At 38.0% G+C, this 18,293-nt stretch overlaps 1 pseudogene; it reads left to right on the top strand.

The window, feature by feature from the left end:
- Positions 1-17,160, top strand: part of LOC100465456 — a 150,159-nt pseudogene extending 132,999 nt beyond the window's left edge.
- The last annotated feature ends 1,133 nt before the right edge of the window (positions 17,161-18,293 follow it).

The raw sequence follows: 18,293 nt of genomic DNA, 5'->3' as shown, positions 1-18,293 counted from the left end.
CTTCTCTCTGTTAGTAATAAAAACAACTACAGAAGAAGGCACTGGGAAATCCAAAGACCCCAGTCCCTGCTGCTCTCCGACATACTGGAGGGTACCTGCTCAGGTACTCTGTCTTTTCACTAGCTCAAGATTCACCAGGTTCATTATTGAATCTAGCTGGGCCCAGCAGTAAAATACTAGAACTACTGGTAATCAACTTTCAAGATTTTGTTTTCATTGATTTCCCCAGTTCCCAATGGTATACAATCCCTTTTTCTTTACCCGTTTGGCTTCTTAATAACAATTGCATATTGTTTTGTAAAAGGCAGATATTCATTGCAATCCATCAAAAACAAGGTCAGTTAACCTTCACAGCTACTGAGGTGATCCCTTGTTTGGAGTGCTTTCTTCTACTTTTGAATAGGTCTTAGCCTTCCTCTTTGGAAACAGTCAAATTGTCCACAAGCAATCATGTGTAAATATTAAGCATTAGAGCTTCAGGATGTCCTGAAAATATTTCCATTCATAGTGTTCCATATACAACAATTGGAGGATTTTCACAATCCAGGTATTAGAAATGGAATCATTTTTATACCTGGATCTGAGCGCAATCAGCTTAGAACTATAAAAAATAAACTTGGTTGAAAAGTTAGGCATTACCCTAGTAATGTGTGCCACTGTTTTACTCAATAAATAAGTGTCCCAGACCTACAGAACACAAGACCCTATACCTAAGAATTTCCACTTAATCCTTAAAATACCTCCCATTCTTTTGAAATAGATATTGTTATTTCAGTTTTACAGTTAGCAAAACAGAGAATCACAAAGTGAAACTTTCAGGACCAAGATTAAAAATGAGCTTTGTATGATTTCATACTGATGAGCTCTGTAACTAACATAGCATGGATAGATTAGAATATGGAAAGATTTGAGGTCACAAAGCAATTAGGAAGTCACTACATTGTTCCAATGAAGGGCAAAATGATGACATTTTAATTTTTTTTGTTTTTTCTCTTGAAGAAAGATTAAAATTTTTCCAAGTATTTTTATGATATACAATCTCTCAATAAATGGCCAACAGAGTTGACATTGTTAGTTCAGAACGCCTTAGTTTTGGTGTTTTCTATTTATTACTGATTTATCAATAACCCTTGAGTAATTGCTAGGCAAAAACTAATTTGTACTAGATCAAATGTTGTGGTTTTGGCATTTAAAAAATCAGCAATTGATATATTTTCACTTGAAGCTATCCAGCTAACAATATTTATTTTCCTCACTAAAAATGTCTAAATCTACATGGCTTGTTTCTCTGTTTTCTTTTTCTTCCTCAGATCCATAAACCGAAGTCTGAGGAGCAAACCCCAAGCCTTTATTTTAACTCCATTAAGAGGTGATCTTTGAATACTGGATCTCTATTTCTCCAGAGGTACAAAGTAGAATGAAGTAATTTAATAAAGGCCTAATCCTAGGTATGTAAAGGAGATTTTGATAGAATGAAAGTTCCCATTCCCAATTTCATCTCCATAGTGTGACCTCATTTGAGCACTATAAATAATTCCTATTCATTGAAAAATAATAATAATTTAGCAAAAATGCTAATAGAAGAAAATAAGTATGACTAAGCTTCCAAATTCATATTTTAAAATTTAGCTAATATTTTTTTAATCACATTTACATTTCGGTCACTTTTTAAAAATGATCCCCTTCCTCTACTGTGTAAGACCCTCTTGGATTTCCCTCTACATACCGGATAAAGGTGGTCTTCTTCCATCTTAGCCAAGAGATTATGAAGTTCTACCCATGTTTACTCTACAGCCTTAGGCATCCCTACAACCCAGCTTGTCTCCTTCTCTCCAATCATGATGACATATTCCGTACTTGCCTAAATACGATGTATTATTTCACATTCATCTACTACTACTGCTCATCCTCCTTCCTGTTCTTAGAATGTTCTCCCTCCTCCCAGCATTTCAGCCTGGTGTTATACATATGTCTTGACACTCACCTCAAGTACCATCTATTGATATGAAGAACCAATACTAGAACCCAAGAAAGTCTATGAAGACTTTTTTTCTGACAAGTCTCTTGTCTGCACCCTACCCTCAGTCAAATCTGAGCACAGTTCTTCCTCTGGACTAAAACCTGAATATTCTTCCATTGTAATATGTTTACATCCATGTTTCTCCCCCCAGATCTATAAACCTCTCAAAGACAGAAGCCCCTTTTGTTGACCTTCGTATCCTGGCCATATATTTTAACACTAGGCACATATTATGCACTCAGTAAATATCTGTTGAACAAATGTATATATTTTCTTCAGCCCAAATACTTTCCACATCTGCTTAAATTTATAAAATATACATTAAGTCAATATTCTGGCTGATTTAAGAAGGTAAAACAAACACTATGATGTAACCCAGAAATCCTACTCTTTGATCACCGGGGGAACTGATATTTCAAGATTAGTTGATACAAATAGTATGGTTTGAAAAATTAATGAGATTCAGAAACAAAATGTTATTATCTTGGTATGAATTATATTCAAAACTGTGTCTATTTGTATTCTTAGTAGCACAGCTTATAAAAAGCAGTGTTGTCAAATTAACTCTACTGTCTACACAGATCCAATAATTTTTGTATTCTAACTGAAATATGTAGTATTTTCAACTAAAAAAATGTGGCATTTTATGCTTAAGAAGCTACCTAGTCTGATGTCTAGGGCAAAGCAGATACTTGATCAATTTATCTTGAATGAATTAATGAATAAACTTATGAATGAATGAAAAGCAAATGAATTCGATCAATTCCTGAGTTTAAAGATGATAAAACTGATAACAAAGTATTTAAAAAACAATGACAGATAATCCAACATTATGGCTCCTAGATCAGTATCTACTGTGTTGTATGTAAATTACAAATATTATAATATTTAATAACTTTGGATGGAGAAGCATACAGTCAGAGACATAGAACCTCAGTGCAGAACAACAAACGTTTATCCTAAACCTAATATGGACCTTACATTTTCCCGTGTGCTGCAGGTACACAAAAGGAATGAATAAGTACAGTCTCATAGCAGGGAAAGACAAAACAAGTATTTATAATGCAACATGATACATTTAGTGTTAGGGCAACACAACTGAGAAAGCAATTCTACCTGGGGAAAAAAGGAAAAGAAAGGAGAGGAGAGGAAGCCACACAGAATAGATGACGTTGAAGTTGCCTCTGAAGAAGAAGTAGGCGTCTTCCCAATAGATGAGATGGGGAATGGCATTCTAGGCAGAAGACACCAATGTCAGCTCATCGGACGTCATGGAGGTGATGGACCCATGTAAAAAAAGGCTCCAAGAACAGAACCAAAGCTGACCTCAGCAGAAGGCAATAGTACTGCATAAATGGAGAGAAACAATTAGTTCCTTCTTCTGCCACTCCAAAGTGGGAAGCCAACATGCCAGGAGCTATGAAGAGCCTCAGAATAAGAACATAGAAGAGCCATCTGTTTGAAGGAGATGCATCCTTCCTGTGCCTAATGCATTACATGCAACACCCCTTGGTGAGAAATACCCTGACCTGAGCAGATATCAGGAGACAGTTAATAATGCACTATATCCTCTAAGTCAATGCAATATTAGTGCTTCCTTGCTAATTTACTTATTTTATTTAGTGCACCCGATTCATTTTTGCATAGGTTCTCTTTGTAGTTTTCTAAATATTAATATATCTTTTAAAGATTTTATTTATTTGAGGGGCACCTGGGTGGCACAGCGGTTAAGCATCTGCCTTCACACTCAGGGCGTGATCCCAGCATTCTGGGATTGAGCCCCCCATCAGGCTCCTCTGCTGTGAGCCTGCTTCTTCCTCTCCCACTACCCCTGCTTGTGTTCCCTCTCTTGCTGGCTGTCTCTATCTCTGTTGAATAAATAAATAAAATCTTTTAAAAAAAAGATTTTATTTATTTGAGAGAGAGAGAGAGAGAGAAAGAGCACAAGCGGGGGGAGGGGCAGAGAGAGAAGAACAGACAGACTCCCTGCTAAGCAGAGAGCCTGATGCAGGACTCAATCCCAGGACCCTGAGATCACAATCTCAGCTGAAGTCAGACTCTTAACCAACTGAGCCATCCAGCCACCCCTAAATATTAATATTTTAATTCATAGACAGCATTCTTTATCCCAAGGAATAAAAAAAGGTGTGATTTTAATGATATCAGTACATGCCTGATATCCAAATTCATGTTTTAACATACAGCTTTAGAAGGTAGAAACATCACACTCATGTGGGTTGCTCTCTAGACTTGATTACATCCAACATTAGAAGTGTAAAACTCCTGAGGTGAGAAAAGCATCAAAGAATGAATACTGTGGATTGACTACTGGTACGTTAGCTCATGGAATCCAATCTCAGAGACACCCTCAACCTCACTAAAAGTGGTGGCCTGTAAGTGAGCTGTCTTCATGAGCAATTACTGAGCTAGGGGTCATGTCCCCATTTCATCCCACCCAACTCACTTCCACAGGAAGTATCAGATCACACAGTGTGAGAGATAGGAGAGGAAAACAGTAGATTGTGATAAAGTAATTCAAAATGGACATTAGGAGAAAGGAAACAGGAGAAGATGGCTCAGACTCCTGGAGGAAAGAGTTATGTAACAAAACGTACAAGAGATTGACAAGAAGGTTCATGGGTCTCTTATTATTGCCTGTCATCTTCATCACAACCACCACCACCCCTACCACCATCATCAGGTAGTACTGCACACTGTTCCAAGCCCTAGATTAGTTTTCAAAAGCACCAGTCTGCAGACTTATTATTGTTAGCCCTAAAACCATCCAATTACTAGACTCTGTAAGCCTCAATTTCTTTATATACAAAATGGGGAAAATAATAGTACCGAACTCAAGAGATACTTAGGATAATTAAATAAGATCATCTTGATAAAGGTTTAGCACAGTACCTGGCCACAGAATAGACTCTCAATAAAGTCCACTGTCATCATCTCATCATCAACATCATCATCATCCGAAAGATTCCTGATTGCCAGTTTTTTGTAATACCAGCCAAGTCAAAGAGAGATTCATATATCTGACACCAGAAATCTGGTGATGATCATCAAACATACAGATGGAGATGAATTATCAATGGACTGCTTTTTCATCATGTGGAAATTACCTTGAAATAAGCAGGAATGATCATATTCTCCAAAATATTTCTTGAATCTTCTACAAATGAAAAGAGTTTTTTTCTTGTTCAACATAATCCCAGCCACTTTGAGAAATTAAGGAAGTTGCTTTTGTTTTGTCCACATTGCCTTGATTTTTTTTAATGCTAATACACACCCTTCTTCTTGAACAAACTCCAGCCAGACAGATATTTGCCATTCCATTATTGTTTTAAAGTGTTAGCCCCAGACACATAAGCATTGTTGGAATGCAATGGAAAAAAAAATGTTTTAAATCTCAAATGGGGTAATAAACTGCAGCCAGAAGCTAATTGTCCTGAAACCTGAGCTTTTATAACATATTACTACTGTAGTGGGACCACTCAGCACTCCTTCGGTGGGGTTGTTGTGTAATTGGTACTAGATTACGTTGCAGACATATATATAAAAAAAAAAGATGTCAAATCAGACATTTCTGCTTATTACTGTAGACCTCAGCATAATTCTCAAAGCAATCAATGCATTTCATCCATTAAACTATTGATGGGGGTTATTAATTCATATAATGTTTAACTACTCACTGTGGACTTTCTCTGTGCCAACTTTCTTCCACCCAAGAAGTCCTGAAATGTTGTCGCTCCTGTCAAAAGAAATGAATCATTAATAAGAACCAGCAAGGCCAGAGGTGAACTAGAAGCTGGGCCATGATATATACAGGCTTCACATTCTTTTAATTCGGTGCTGAACAGCATGTGTAAAAGGAGCAAATAGCCCAGTAGGGTTTTACCAAGAGTCTGAAAGAAACACAAAGAAGGATATATCCATCAAATCTATTTATTGAGTATTTAGGGATCTGAGAATACTTCTTATTTTTAGATAATACATTTGGTAGACACTTTAAGAGTCAACAGTAACAAGAACTTATAAGTAATACTCCAACTAAACTCTAACCCATAAGAGGCCAGGGCAATGCTCACACTCATCTGCCAAAGCCTTAACAAAATCAGGCAAGACCAGGCAGGTGTAGGCCTATGTCCAAAGAAAATTTTGTGATAAGAATGTAAGAAATACCTCTTCTTCCAAGTCTTAATCTTTGTATTGTGTTACTTTCTGTTGTTTTTTTTTTTTTTCTTTGCCTTCTCCCCTGCCCTTTTTGGAGATTCTCCACCTTCAGGCGAACTCTAGAACCAACGTGGGCTTACAAAACGAAGGAGTTTGGCTGTTAGAACAGACTTGTAGGGGCGCCTGGGTGGCTCAGTCAGTTAAGCATCTGCCTTCGGCTCAGGTCCTGATCCCAGGGTCCTGGGATCGAGCCCCACATCGGGCTGCCTCCCTCTCCCTCTGCCTGATGTTTTCCCTACTTGTACTCTCTCTCTCTCTGTCAAATAAATAAATAACTAAAATCTTTAAAAAAAAAAAAAAGAAGAAAAAGAGACTTGTAAAAATTTAAATAAATAAAAATAAGAGACTTGTGTGATAACAAAAACCTTGAGCTTTGAAGTCAGATTTGAAGCTCTAGTCTGATTCAGCCATCTCCTTATTGAAAAAAAATGTTAGCCCCCTGAGTTCTAATCTCTTCCTATATAAAATTAGGCTAATAACACTTACCTTACAGAGCTTAGGTAAAGTATAAAAGGAATAGCATACATCGACTGCTGACTAGATTCTTGGCACTAAGATGATAATCAGTGATGGGCAGGGGATGGTGACAATGATGACAGAGAAGGAAATACAGCCCACTTGGTCAGTGTGGACATTCACACTTAAGTCCCAAAGCAGATTTGAGGCCTAGATCAATATCAATATCAATATGAAAACTTCACTCCATCCTATATGTGTTTTGCTTTAGCCACCAGTTGGGCATTTGCCAGTTTGATTTTTAAAAACCAGTGGAAGAGTAAGCCTGGCCAGAAGAGGAGGAGAGTAGCCTTCATCTGAATGGTAGCTGAGGAGCCATGCCCATTTAGAGAACGTGGAACATCTGGGATCTGAATATCCTCACGTTATTTTCAGGCTGCCTAAAGTATTCTCTCAAACAGGCAAGAACAATTCCTTCAATCAAGTTTTCAATAAATCTGATAGTAAAGAAAAGTTCTGTGGTAAGTGAATTATGGAATTGAACTTAATAATTTTTATATGTCTTTTCTTACCCTAAGAACAGGGTCCTCATCCTATATTTGTAACATTTTTTTTTCAGGGTCTTATACTTGTAGCATGTTTAGGATTTTACAACACATGCCTGAAACCTCAGCTGACACTCACCAGTATCTCAGGAGCTCCTTATTATTACTACCATCACCAATTTACAGCTTAAGCTCCAAGGGGACTAAGCACCTTGCCCAACTGTCACACCACTGGTATGTCACAAAGACAAAATGACATCGCCAAACTACAGGCACCAAGTCCAGGGATATTTCACCAGAGGTTTAGAAGTGTGTTTGTAATTGTACTATTGAAGGCCACAGATCAAATTGAGTCGGCACCCTTTAACTAAGGAGGTATCTTTTGGCTCTGAAAATGTTTCATATACAAAGTCTCCTGTTTTTTGAGGATCTTCTGGCTCTATAATATTTTTAAATACACAGAACACGACTGGTTTCTTAATCATGCTGATTTAATTTCAGGTGAATACTGCTTATCACAAAGAAGACTTTGCAAGTATTCTAGACATTTTGATTGCCGTTACATTTGATCGCCATACATCTAAAAACACTTTAAATAAGCCTTTATCATGTGCTGGGCAGCTCTAGATATAAAGGTTAAAAAAAAAAAGAAAGAAAGAAAAAAAACAGACAAAAATCTCTGCTCTTTTCAAGCTCACACTCTAAGTAGGGAGAGATGAAATATATAAAGTATGCTGTTATATTTGTCTAATGGTGTGAAGTTGATAGAAGAGCAAGTGGGGAATGGGATTAGAGATTTCTGGGATGCTATTTTAAATAGAGTTGTTTGGGAAGACTTCACTGATAAGATCACAGGTGATCAGAAACCTGAAAAAAATAACCAAGCAGGGTGACCTGTTAGAAAGGTATTGCACTAATCTGGGTGAAAAACGACGGTGACTTGGACAAAGATAGTAAGAAGTGCTGGAATCTGAATATATTTGGAAGATAGAGCCAATAGGATTTGCTAGCAGATTAAATGAGGGGAGAGAGAAGAAGACATAATATAATACTTGGCTAACACTCTAACAGGTGAGTGTCCACCAAATGAGACAAGGAAGACAGAGGCAGAAGCAGGGCTGGAAAAGAAAATCAGGAGTTCACAGTGTTACGCACATTCAGTTTGAAATGTCAGTTTTACCCCTAAATAGAAGAGTCTCGTGTGCAGGCAGAGAACTCTGGAGTTTAGAGAAGTCCTGGCTGGAGATAAAAACATGAGGGTTGTCTGTGCATGGGATGCATTTAAAGCCATGAAGCTTAATGACTGCTAGGAAGTGCAAGTAGATAGAGATGACGCTCAGGGATAAATCCTAGGACCGCCCTATGGTTAGAAGTCGGGGAGATCAGTGCACTCAGCAAGAGACTAAAATGCAGATTAGGAAGGCTGTTGTTCAAGCACATAGCACATACTTTTGCACCTCCTCAGGGAGAAAATATTTATTTTTTGTTCTTTTAGAGGTCAGGAGGAGAAGGTGAGATGGACTGGGGGGGGCAACTTTAAGAGATCAGTGAAATACCACTTGAGGCCAACTCTAAAGCAACAGAAAATAGACTAAACTGAGAAATATGTGAAGTATGATTAAGCTGTGTGTATTGAGGAACCTCCGTACTGTTTTCCAGCATGGCTGCACCACTTTGCATTCCCACCAACAATGCACTAGGGTTCTTTTTTCTCCACATCCTCGCCAACACTTGTTACTTCTTGTCTTTTTGATTCTAGCCATTCTGACAGGTGTAAAGGGATATCTCATTGTGGTTTTGATTTGCATTTCCCTGATGATGAGTGATGTTGGCATCTTTTCATGTGTCTATCGGCCATTTGTGTGTCTTTGGGGAAAAAAAAAAAAAGAATTACCATATGGTCCAGTAGTTCTACTACTACTAAGTATTTATCCTAAGAAAACAAAAACACTAATTCAAAAAGATATATGTACCTCTATGGGTTGTTGTTGTTTTTTTTTTTGGCAGCATTCTCTACAACAGACAAGATAAGGCAGCAAGCCAAGTGTCATCAATAGATGAGTGAATAAAGACGTGGTATGTATATATGTGATTATTATATATATTACATATATTACATATTACATATAATATATATAATGGATTATTACTCAGCCATAAAAAGAATGAGATCTTGCCTTTTGCAACAACATGAATGAACCCAGAAGATAAAATGCTAAATGAAATAAATCAGATACAGAAAGATAAATACCATATGATTTCACTCATATGTGGAATTTAAAAAACAGAACAAATGAACAAAGAGACAAATAAAAAAAAGACTCTTAAATACAGAGAACAAATTGGTGGTTGGCAGAAGGGAGGTAGGTGGGGGAATGGGTGAAATAGGTGAAGGGGATTAGGAGTACGCTTATCGTGATGAACACTGAGTAATATACAGAATTTGGGGATCATTATATTGTATATCTGAAATTAATATGACACTGTATGTTTAATTATACTTCTATAAAAAGTATAATTAAATCCTTTTTTAAAAGATGCCTCTATTGATTTCCCTATGGGGCTCTTAAAATGACTCAGAAAGCAAGTGTGTTTGCAAATTCGGAAAACACTGTAGATCAGGTACAGAACCCTCATATTCTACTCCCTTTTTTTTTTAAGATTTTATTTATTTATTTGAGAGACAGAAGGGAGAGACAGAGCGTGAGCCATGGGGGAGGGGCAGAGGGAGAGGGAGAAGCAGACTCACCACTGAGCAAGGAGCCAGACACAGGGCTAGATCCCAGGACCCTGAGATCATGACCTGAGCCGAAGGCAGATGCTTAACCAACTGAGCCACCCAGGCGCCCCCTCATACTCTATTCCAGACTGAGCACTCATTTTCTTTGTTTTTCTCTGCTGTGTCCTTTAAAAACAGCGATGTAATTAATTCTCTATCTTATCTCTATCTCTCTTAATAAATTTCTCATTTTGCCCCAAATTGCCCAATACCAAAATAAGAAGTCCTTGAGGGCTTCATACAGGTTGAAGTGAAACATCCAGGTCCTGCTCACAGTGTTTATATGAGACACGCCCTTAAACAACTACTGGATGTACAAAACACTTGCTTAAATTGAGATTATCTCTGCATCATGAGTTCATGTGCCTTCCCCTAACATCAAAAATCAGTGGGAAAACAGTTTGGCAGTTCCTCAAAAAGTTACACAAAGAATTTCCATATGACACTAGCAACCCCATTCCTAAGTATATATACCAAAGGGTTGAAAATTTGTTCTTAAACACATACTTGTACACAAATGTTCATAGCAGCACAATTCACAATAACCAAAGGTATAAACAATCCAGATACCCACCAATGGATAAATAAATGAACCACATGTGGTATCTACATGTAACGGAATACTCCCCAGCCACAGAAAGGAAAAGAGTACTGATACATGTTACGACATGGATGTTCACAAACACTATACTAAGTGAAAGAAGCTGGATAGAAAGGCCACAGAGGGTATGAGTCCATTTATGTGAAACATCCAGAATAGGTTAATGTATAGAGACAGAAAGCGGAACGGTGATAGCCAGGAACTGAGAAGTTACTGTTTAACAGGGAATGGGTTGTTTGTGTGTGTGTGTGTGTGCGCGCGCACATGCGCGCATGCACGTTTTTGCTTTTGTTTTTGTTTTGCTTTAGTGGGGGGTGTTGGGAGGCGATGAAGATGTTTTGAAACTTGACATGTGTGGTGGTCCGGCAACATTGCAAATGTGCACCATTTTAAAATGGTTATGTGAATTTTATCTCAATTAGAAAATATGAGTGGACCCACTCTAGATCCGAATCATGTGTATGTAGCATATATATATATGTAGCATACATGTGTATGTAGCATATATATTTTTTCCCTCACTTGGGTTGCATAAGCTTCTTTCACTCTTCTTCCTTACACTCTTCTTCCTTACACACTCTTCATAGAATTGATGACTGGAACCAGAAATGCAACTGGAATCTCAAAAACACAATTTTCCCCAGCACAAAGCTAAATCCTCATATGTGGATTCAATCTTCCACCTGATTCCAGAACACTTTGTAGAATGAAGCACTTTCAGCATGCTTTAAAATGCTCTTGTTTTTTTAAATTTTGAAGTGATTTCAGACATATCAAAAGGTTTCAACACAGTACAAAGGACTTTCTTGTACATTCCTCACTTAGATGCCCTACATGCAAGTGTTTTACGTAAAACAAAAAATGTGAAGCATGTTTTACTGATAAAATAAATGGGTAAATATGCATATATGTGTACATTCAGGTGTACATACATGTATACTGTCTATATTTGCATAAATATATATTTTTCATATATCTATATTCAATATCTATGTGCTTCATAGACTCATATATGTATGCATGCATAAACATGCATTTATCTATTCACATGTATGCGTGTGTACACACATCATATGCATATGCACATGTATATGTATAAATACGCATGTAGGTATATACACACAATCTTTTTTTGAAAGGATATGTTGCCTCTTGACTCATATACACTGTTATTTCCTAAAACCAATGACATTCTATTGTATTGCTACAGTACAATTATTAAAATCAGGATATTAATATTAACAGTACTAAAATCTCATCTATAGCTTTTTTCAAATTCCAGTACTTGTATTAATAATGTACCTTTTAGGGGCGCCTGGGTGGCACAGCGGTTAAGCGTCTGCCTTCGGCTCAGGGCGTGATCCCGGCGTTATGGGATCGAGCCCCACATCAGGCTCCTCAGCTATGAGCCTGCTTCTTCCTCTCCCATTGCCCCTGTTTGTGTTCCCTCTCTCGCTGGCTGTCTCTAGCTCTGTCGAATAAATAAATAAAATCTTTAAAAAAAATAATGTACCTTTTATTTTTTTTAAAGATTTTATTTATTTAAAAAAAATAATGTACCTTTTATTTTTTTTAAAGATTTTATTTATTTAAAAAAAATAATGTACCTTTTTTTTTTTTTAAAGATTTTATTTATTTATTCGACAGAGATAGAGACAGCCAGCGAGAGAGGGAACACAAGCGGGGGGGTGGGAGAGGAAGAAGCAGGCTCATAGCAGAGGAGCCTGATGTGGGGCTCGATCCCATAACGCCGGGATCACGCCCTGAGCCGAAGGCAGACGCTTAACCGCTCTGCCACCCAGGCGCCCCAATAATGTACCTTTTAGCAAAAGAAAAAAAACATAGAGCTGAAATCTATGGAATAAATTGTAATAAAATGGGTAACTAGAAGTTTTTGAAGACCTTTCCTTGTACTGGGCTTATTGTATTTTTAATCACCAATATATTATGCAGCATGCCAGAGGTGCATAAAGGTTAGATTCAGGAATCAATTTAATTCAATTACCTAATCTCAAATATGGGTGCTTTTACACTGTGAAACTATTAATCACTCTTTTAAGAATAGAGGGAGGGCCAACCAAAAAAATCATAAGGGTCTGAATATCTTTCAGCCTAAAAGTGTTCTCTGTTTACTTTTTCTTTGATCATTAAAATCCACAGGCAGCCATAAAAATTTTACTGAAGCTATAATTATTTGAAACTTTCTGGGTGTCTCTAAAGTACTTTATAACAACCTCAAGTATCATAACTTGATATTATTTCTACTTTTCTACTTATAATGAAAACAAGAGTTGTGAGTCCTATTCATCATTTCCACATGAAAAAACAGTAGAAAAAATGGTGTGTTTATTCACCTAGAAAATGCCCAGCTGGGGTTTATTAACCACATTTTAGTTACTCATCTTTATGACTCCCAAATAGAGATAAGATAAAATCACAAAGACCTCCCAGATGACAGGTTCAGCAAGGCCACTCACTGGATGTGAGGGAAGCTGGAGGTTTTTTTTTTTTTTTTTTGAAGTGGAGTATTTTGTGATTGATTCATGGGCAGCAACAAACTATTTATGTTCAAAGTATCTGTTTTCTGTAATTTTTAGTAAGTTAAAACCTAGAACCAGTTTCATAGCACTGTCCATGATCTAAATGGCATATCCTCTTACAGTGAATTGTTGAAGATAACAGTCCTGCAAACTCATGTTTAACATCAGCCCTATGTACTTAATATAACCATGTAATTATATATATATATATATATATATATTCTAAATAATGCTTGCTCATTTTATCTATCATCTATCTATCTATCTATCTATCTATCTATCTATCTATCTTTCTTTCTTTCTTTCTATCATCTGTCTTTAAAAACAATCTGCTCTAAGCAAATTCAATGTATCATACCCCTGTTAAGACAGGGCATCTTTGGCCATAAGAAGCTCACAATCTAGTTGGGATCATTGACTTGTAAAGAGATAAACCATATATCAGCATCAATAGTTCTCTAACATAAGTCTGAACTGAGTGCCATGAGATCATGAAGAGTCTAGCCAAGATTCCTGGATTTATCTGGGAAAATTTCACAGAGGAAATGATACCTGAGCTGTGAGATCTTGATGGTCAAACAGGAATTTGTCAGGAAAAAAAAGGTTGGGAAGGACATTTATATAGCTAAAATTAAAGAGATACCTATCTCTATATAATAGATATGTATCTCTCTTTATATATGTCTATAAATGTAGACAGATACAGATATACACATATATACATAATGAATACACACACACATATATATAATATCTAAAGCAGAGGTGATGGTGGCTAGTTATGAGGAGCTCATACATACATTTAATATATATATAATTTGCAGTTAAGGTCTATTTAGAGGATGGGGAAGACCTAAAAGGCCCAGGGTACAGGATAAGTGAAGTCAAGTGCTCTCCAATTTCATGGCTTCTCCTGGAAAAGCTTAAATAATGCCACAGTCCCTTCTAAAGTGCCTCCCATGCATTGGTCGCTATGGTCTATCATGTGTTTTAATACACTGACCAAAGTTCATTCTAACAGGAATATACATCACACTCAACAAAAACCAATCTATAAACGGAGGGCATGCTATTAACTAGCCCAGCATAAGAGAACTGGCCCATACTAGATGGTGACAGATGAATCACCTTGCATCTCTTAGCTTCTTTTTCTCTGCTATCAGCATTTTACCTCCTCCTCTGTACAGCTTCTGGTCCTAGACGAAACACAAATGTGAAGCCATTAGATGCTGAGAGAAGCCATGAGTCAAGGAGACCTTCTGAGTCAAGCTCTGACTTCATCTCACCTTCCTCTTTCCTCACTCACTTGTCTGCAGCTTCATGGTACCAGGCCAGCCTCCCGCCTTCCTCAGGGACTCTGCACTTGCTGTTCCCACAGCCTGTGATGCTCCTTTCCCAGCACGGCTCATGCCCTCCTTTTTATTAGGTCTTTATGATAATGTCATCTTTTTGGGGTGAAAAGGGGCACTTCTGGCCCCTCGTATCTAAAACTCTTCCCTCCACACATTTCAAAATCCCTTTCCTGGCTTTATTATTTTCTCCTTGGTGCTTATCACTATGGGACATACTATGGCTCTCCCCCCCATCCATCTTGTTTTTCTGTTTTGTCTCCATCCTGCACTAGAACATAGCCCCGAGTACAGAATCCTGTCTACTGTGTTCACTGCTCCATCCCTAGTGCTTAGGTCAGAGACAGACTTGCGGGCACCTGGACAAGTAATTCTTCATCCCCAACTCACCCCAGATCCATTTTCAGACCTCTGTGCTCCACTCTGTGCCCTTGGAGGTAAAGTCCTGTGAGCTGCATTCATCATTAGATGGCTTCTCGGTGCTTCAGCCAATGGAAGGAACTGTGAAGATGGTGAAGGGAGGGAGGAGAAAGGGGCTGTGGTATTCCTTCCTGCCCCATCACTGCTTCGGTCCTTCATCTCCAGCAGGAGCTCCATCTCTCCACAGCTAGAGAGTTCCTGCCAGAACTCTGTTCTTCTGGTAAAGGCAACGTTCCCTAATTCCTTCCACAGTGAGGGTGTAATGGCTTTCTACTGCTCCTAATTCTGGGTACTGCAGCCTCTCTGGATTTTTACTTGTAACCCTGCCCACATATCATTAAGTTGACCCTTCATTAAAATCTTCTCATTTGTGCTATCTGCATTGAGCTCTCTTTCCTGCCAGGACTCTGCCTGATAAAGAACTCAGTAAACACTTGTTGAAAGACTGCTGAATGAACGAAAAGCCTCAGCATCACTTGAAAATTTGATGGATTGGCTTTGGCACTGGAACTGCCATTGGAGAGACACTATAAGGAGAGAAGGCTACAAGTCAGCAGTGGGGGGATAATTCTGGAATGAACAGCCAAGGCTTGAACGTGTATATGTAATGCAAGAGCCACTGGATGAGGAGTAAAGAATTCAATCTATAAGCTACTTTTCTTCATCATGCCAATCATTCTGTCTAGTTATTTTGTATGTCAGCTGAATATTTTTGTGCTGGTAAAATATGGTGTTAGAAATAGATCGTAACACTCATAGAGTGGGCCGGCAGAGGGTCAGAGGCAATGAAATAATTGTTGAGCTCCAATTTGCTATTCGACCAATTTGCTTAACTTTTCTGAGCGTGGCTTGCTCATCTACAAAATTAACAGAAACTTCAGGGAGAAGTTAGAAGTATAAAGACATGACTTAGGTAAAGTGATTGTCACAGTGCGTGACTAGTAGCTGCTCAATTAATGTTAGTATCTCTTCCTTTTCTTCCTGGTTCCGTTTCACCTTTTTGTTCCTCTCTCCTTATGGAACTGCCTCAAATAAAATGGGATCAAAGACATTTTATTCTGCTAAAACCTTTAAATTCCCCAGTTTGGAAAAAACATCTGTGCAGTAATGTTTCTGGTCAGGAAAAAGGAGGATTATTACCTGGTGGACATTGAGACATCCAAGTATAAGAGGTCACAAGAAAGGGAGAGGAGTTGGAAAAGACACTGAGTAGGTACGCTCCTACATAAGGCCTCCAAAAAGGTCTGCCTCATGCCGTACAAGCAACTCGCTATGCTTGATTGCTTGGCAAGTTAAGCAATATTCCACAAGCATCAGAGTTACATACCACTGAATCAAAATTGAGGCCATTTCAAGACACTGAACAAGAGAAACTTGGCTGCTTTTCTTTGCCACAGGGGAAAACAGAGGGGCCTTCTTGGAAGATTACTGGTGTGAAATCCTTAGTTATAGCTTTAAAATTGACCACTTTATGTGCATGTTAGGACATATAGACATATTTCCACTCCAACATATAACTTCCCCCTTGTCTTTTTTTTGTTTATAAAGCGAAGAGCATGCTATGCAGGTAGGAGAGCATTACAGGTTTTGCTTCCAAAAGATTTGACACACTACAGGATGGAATAACAGAACTGAATACGCTTTCAAACAAAATGCTGTGTTTAAGTATGTCCACATCCTGCACGCCCGCTCATGGGCGACAGCATACCCAATATCCACGGGTATGTGTGTGCTATGGGGAATTCTCGTGCTCCTGTGTTCCCTTTGTGCTAAAGCAATGGGGACTCCCCCAACAAATGATAAAACTACAATGACTGCCCTTTCTGCCTCCGATAGTGCCCATGAAAAAACTCGCAGTGAAGGGGGGCAAAAAAAAAAGGAAGCAAGTTCTGAAGTTTACCCTTGACTGCACCCACTCCGTAGAAGATGGAATCATGGATGCTGCCAATTTTGAGCAGTTTCTTCAAGAGAGAATCCAAGTGAATGGCAAAGCTGGGAATCTTGCGGGAAGGGTTGTAACCACTGAAAGGAACAAGACCAAGACTACTGTAACTTCTGAGCTGCCTTTTCTTCCAAAAGATCTCTGAAACTTCTCACCAAAAAATATCTGAAGAAGAATAATCTCTGTGATCAGTTGCACAAGTTGCTAACAGCAAAGAGAGTGAGGACCTGTATTACTTCCAGATTAACCAGGATGAGGAAGAGGAGGATTAAAGCTCATTTATCAGCAATATTTTGTATGAGTTCTTGAATAAAAGTTGGGACCAAAAATTGAATAAATAAAACAAACTGCAGCAATTGTTATATCTATGTTAGCTGCTGAATGAAGCGGGGATAACTACAGAGATAAAATCAGCTCTGAACTTGAAGGCCAAGAGGAGAGCAATGAAATATTTCAATCCCTTTCAAAACAACACAACACCACACAAAACACAACTGGAAAATTAGAACATCCCAGATCACAACCTTCCATTGGGTCCTGCAGAAATGTTTGCCCAACTAACTCCATGTTGGTTCTATCTTTAATCATGGGCTATAGTTGTCGAACACTCACATTCCAAGAGTCAGCACAATATTACTGAAATACACACATGCATCACATTCCAGGATGAAAAACGGTACCATGAAAAACAAGAAAATTCAGATTTCCCATTTTTTAAATTCTGATCTGCACAAAAGCAGGTATATAGGTTTAGGGGACAAGTCATATGGATTAACACATGCCCTGACATGTAGCACTGTTGACAAATGAAGCAGCAGAGATGGAAATATTCCCTGACATTGACTGACAGGTGCCAACACCACTCTGAAAAAGTGCCAGCGCGCGCGCACACACACACACACACACACACGTGATCCTTATGCCTTACCACTATGTTTAGTGTAAGATTTATACACCCTATTGTAGAATAAATATTATCTACTCAACACATTAAAAGTAAGGATTCTTCAGGCAAATGTTATATAAGATTGCCATTAAAACTGTACTCATTATACAACACATACTTAGTATCTATTATGTGTTTTTTCTCTATGACTAATAAGATGATGTCTAAGGTACATCCCTATCCTTAAGCAGAGGGCCAGAGTAAAAATCAACTACCAAAAACCTTAACAGATAATACATATGAAATGAAGTTCACAAAGTTAAGAGAAAGGAGTAATCGCTTCTTGTAATGGAACGGGGGAGAGCAGAATGTTCCACGGAAGAGTAAAATTTCGTTAAGAATTTGGATGTTAAGTAGAATTTTGATTGGTGGAAGTGGAAGTGAGGTGAAGGAAAGGGAAAGCTATTCCAATAATAATAATAATAATAATAATATCATAATTAAAACTGTAAAGATCTG

Source organism: Ailuropoda melanoleuca, chromosome 13, assembly GCF_002007445.2.
Source record: "Ailuropoda melanoleuca isolate Jingjing chromosome 13, ASM200744v2, whole genome shotgun sequence".
In the NCBI taxonomy this organism is placed as follows: Eukaryota; Metazoa; Chordata; class Mammalia; order Carnivora; family Ursidae; genus Ailuropoda; species Ailuropoda melanoleuca.
This window is presented reverse-complemented; position numbering and strand designations above follow the sequence as displayed.